This window comes from Lemur catta, chromosome 11 (assembly GCF_020740605.2).
Source record: "Lemur catta isolate mLemCat1 chromosome 11, mLemCat1.pri, whole genome shotgun sequence".
Classification (NCBI taxonomy): domain Eukaryota; kingdom Metazoa; phylum Chordata; class Mammalia; order Primates; family Lemuridae; genus Lemur; species Lemur catta.
In genome coordinates, this window is record NC_059138.1 from 62,203,928 (window position 1) to 62,208,933 (window position 5,006).

General features: G+C 33.5%; 1 pseudogene; it reads right to left on the bottom strand.

Moving 5' to 3' along the window:
* Positions 1-1,864: 1,864 nt before the first annotated feature.
* LOC123647850 lies at positions 1,865-1,953 on the bottom strand (annotated as a pseudogene).
* Between the last annotated feature and the right edge of the window lie 3,053 nt (positions 1,954-5,006).

Consider the following 5,006-nt stretch of genomic DNA (forward strand, 5'->3'; position numbering starts at 1 on the left):
CTACTTTCTGCTGGTAAGAAAACTGATGAAATGAACTGCCTGTTGTATAAGTGACAATGTTGAGATCAATCCTTAACTGTAGTACCATGTAAAGTGTACCCCATTGCTACCACCTTCGAGGCTATCCCAGAGTATGGCTCATTCTTCAAGACATGAAGCGGCAAAGTACAGATGACATGAGGATAGGAAATCTGATATTTCCAAATATTGTAAGTGATAAGAAGGTAAGTTTTTAAAATCTAAATTTTTGTCCAAATTGTAGCTCAGATAAAATAGAGTCAGTCAGTAATTTTTGCCCTAAATTCCAAATTTAAAAAAAAATCTAAAAATAGCTGAATTGTATAATAGTCTCTGAATCTAATCTACCAGAATCTAATGAAAATTTGACATGATTCATTCCTAACTATGGGAAAAGCAGCTAACAGATGATAAATAATACCAGAATAAGGTTCTAAATTCTCAGGGAGATACATGAGATGTTCAACTATATGGTTTGACCAGTAATGCTCCAGAAATTGTCCCTCAGAAGAGGGCATTATCATGATAACTTAACTATAAACATTACTTATTTAATTATTGGAATTCCACTTCAAAGTACAGCTTTATCAAAGAAAAGCATCTATTATTTAAAATAGGTTATTGAACATAATTCCACATTTAATTTTTTCTCAAATTAAATGCTATATCAAAAAATATATGTAAATCGGTTTAATTCATGAGAGTTGCATAAACTTTAGCATATATTTTTCAAAATAATGGGTTATGTCAAATTTTTCGAACAGAACTTTCTTGATCTTTTGGACTTTACAGAGGTTAGTAGGACTGAGAATAAAATGACAGGAGAAGGTAAGAAAGAGTGATATGTAGTTGTTTATATAAAAATAATTGATGCCAATGATAAAACTATTATTTAGTTATTATAGTGATCATGAAAAAGCAAAGGCCCATAATCCTTATTATATGATAGGTTTTCATTTTATTAATACAAGAAGATGCTTGGCCTGTAAGTAGACAAGATACTCCCAAGTAGACAGCAATCAACTCACAGGCACGGCTAACTGGATCATAGTGATTGGTACATTTTTCTGTTGAACTATTATTTTATCACATATAGAACTCTATAACTCTAGGTAAATATCTAGAAATAATCTGAATTATAACATAACATCTGAACTGATTATCAGTTGGTATATTTTAACCTGAACTAAAATTTGTTTTAAAAATATAATATAAAGACAGTTACATAGTTAGAGCTCTTACTAAGTAACTCATGTTAATTACTTGACTAATTTAGTGTGACTGTTTTTTATTTTGTGTTTAGTTAACTAACACATATCATTAAGCATAGAGTTAAATGAATTATCATGAAGTGAGCACATCCATGTAACCACTACCAAATAAAAGATAGAAAGCATCAACAAACACACCAGAAGGCTGCCTGAGGCCCCCTCCCAATCACTATCCTTTCCTACCTCAAAGTTAGCACTATCTTGATTCTTAACATTATTAGATGATTTTGCTAGTTTTTTAACTTTATGTAAAATGAAATCATATGTTATATATCCTTCATGTCTGGCTTATTTCCCTCAAAGTTATGTTTGTAAAATCCATCCATTTTGTTGTCTATAGATATATAGTATTTCATTACCATACTGAATTTCTTGTATAAATATCAATATGTCATGATTTGTTAATATTTACCTATGCGACATAATGAACACATCATTTACAGTTTGGGACTACTATGATGATGCTTGTATGAACATTCTCATATATTTCTTTTAGTGCCATGTGGACACATTTATGTTGAGTGAAATTGCTTTGACACTGTGTGCATCAATCCTGTCAACAAGGCAGAATTTCCAATAAAGTTTTTTTTTATTATTTATTTGGCCATACTAATCTTCTCTGTATCGTTCCAATTTTTAGTATATGTGCTGCCAAAGCGAGCACCTGATAAAGTTTTTAAGTGTGTATTTGGTGGTCTGTTAATGATTCCTGAATTCCAGTAAGTGATTTTTGTGTGTGACAGTTGAGTCAAAGATGGCCTAAAGGATTGTTTTGAAGCTTGACTCTCATAGTCCTTTAAATAAGCTGAGAAGATAAAAATTATCTCTCTCCTAGAATCAGTTAAGATTGATGGAGATTGGGGTTGTGGCTGGGAGATGGGTACTAAAGATTGCCTCCCTTCAGCCAGATGGGGCTAACACTGAGGCCTAGTCCATGATTCTGGAGATTCTAATACTATATGACAGACAGAATTTGGGATTCTATAGTTTTGTTGTTTTTAAAATAACAGCTTCATCAAGATAAGACCTATCTTCCAGGAAGTACTCAGAACAGCGTTACACACAAACCAGCACAATAAACACTCACCAGTGTAAAATCATCCAAAAACTAAAGGTCAAAGGCCAGATACCACAATGGCTCAAGAGAGAAAACAAAGCAAGAAAGTTCAGCTCAACAAGATGAATAGAAATCTTCCAGACTTATCAATTCTTTTAATAAATGTGAATGGCTTGAACTGTCCACTAAGAGACATAGGCTGGATGAATGGGAAAATATACATAAGCCAAGTATTTGCTGTCTTCATGAAACACATCTAACCCACAAGAACACATTCAGACTCAAGGTGAAGGGATAGCAAACAATATTTCATGCAAATGGAAGCTAAAAGAAAGCTGGAATAGCAGTTCTGATTTCAGATAACTTAGCCTTCAAATCAACAAAAGTAATGAAAGACAAAGATGGTCACTATATAATGGTGAAGGGTACAATTCAACAAGAAGACATAACAATTCTAAATATTTATGCACCTAATTCAGGTACACCCAGATTCATAAAGCAAATCCTACTTGATCTGGACAAAATGATAAACAGCAACACCATAATAGCTGGGAACTTCAATACCCCTCTGACAGAACAGGGCAGATCCTCCAAACAGAAAAGAAACAAAGCAACAATGGACTTAAACAGAACTCTAGAACAAATGTACCTGACTGACATTTACAGAACATTCTACCCAAAAATCACTGAATATACATTTTTCTCATCAGCTCATGGGACATTCTCTAAGATGGAATGCTAGGCCACAGAGCGTGTCTCAAAAAATTTCAAAAAATAGAAATTATACCATGCATATACTCAGACCACAGTGGAATGAAATTAGAAATCAACTCCAACAAAAACTCTCATCTCTACACAAAGTCATGGAAACTAAACAACCTTCTGCTGAATGATTATTTTGTTAAGGAGGAAATTAAGATGGAAATCAAAAGATTCTTTGAACTAAATGATAAAGGAGACACAAGTTATCAAAACCTGTGGGACACAGCTGAAGCAGTCCCAAGAGGAAAATTTATATCCATAAATACCTACATCCAAAAGACAGAAAGATCACAAATACAATGAATTGTCTCAAAAAACAGGAAAAAGTTGACCAAACCAACCCCAAACCCAGCAGAAGTAAAGAAATAACAAAGATCAGAGTAGAACTAAATGAAATTGATAATAAAAACTATATGGAAGATTATTAACAAGAAGTTGATTCTTTGAAAAAATAAAGAAAAGTGACATGCCTCTTGCTAGATTAATGAGAAACAGAAAAGAAAGGACTTTAATAAGCTCAATCAGGAATGAAAAAGGAGAAATTACAACTGATACCACAGAAATACAAAATGTCATCTATGAATATTATAAAAACCTCTATGTGCATGAACTTGAAAATGTGGAGGAAATGGACAAATTCTTAGAAACACACAGCCTACCTAGGCTCAATCAGGAAGAAATACAATTGCTGAACAGACCAATATCAAGTCCTGAAATTGAAGCAGCAATAAAAAATCTTCCTAAAAAGTCCCAGACCCAATGGTTTCACACCTGAATTTTACCAGACCTACAAAGAAGAGCTAGTGCCTATCCTGCAGAAATTTAACCACCACATGAAGAAGGAAGAAATCCTCCTCATCACATTTTATGAAGCCCACATCACTGTGATACCAAACCCAGCAAAGGATGCAAGAAAAAAGAAAACTAAAGAACAATATCCTTTATGAATATAGTTGCAAAAATTCTCAACAAAATCCTAGCAAACAGAATTCAGGTGCTTATCAAAAAAATAATCCATCACAACCAAGTGTGCTTCATCCCACTGATTCAGGGATGGTTCCACACATGTAAATCTATATAATTCACCACGTAAATAGAAGCAAAAACAAGGACCATATGATCCTCTCAATAGATGCAGAAAAAGTATTCAACACAATTCATCACCCTTTTATGATAGGAATGTTTAACAAAATAGGGATAGAAAGGCCTTACCTAAAAATGATAAAACCCATTTATGACAAACCCACAGCCAACATAATACCGAACAAGAAAAAAATTGAAAGCATTCCCACTTAGAACTGGAACCAGACAATGTGGCCCTCTATCACTGCTTCTATTCAACATAACGCTGGAAGTCCTAGCCAGAGCAATCAGACAAGAGAAGGAAATCAAAGACATCCAAATGGGGGCAGAAGAGGTCAAACTATCACTCTTTGCTGATGATATGATTTTTTATCTAGAAAATCCCAAAGATTCTGCATGAGACTACTGCAGTTGATAAATAAATTCAGCAAAGAATTGGGTTACAAAATCAACATACAGAAATCAGTAGCATTCATATATGCCAACAGCAGTGAAATTGAGAACCAAATAAAAGACTCAATATCCTTCAAAATAACCACATAGAAAATGAAATACCTAGGAATATATTTAACTAAGGAGGTAAAATACCTTTACATGGAGAACTAAAAAAACACTGAGGAAAGAAATAGCAGAGGACATAAACAGGTGGAAAACCATACCATGCTCATGGGTCAGCAGAATCAACATTGTTAAAATGTATATACTACCCAAAGTGATACACAGATTCAATGCAATCCCTATTAAAATACCAACATCATTTTTCACAGATCTAGAAAAAATAATTCTATGCTTTGTATGGAACCAGAGAAGACCCA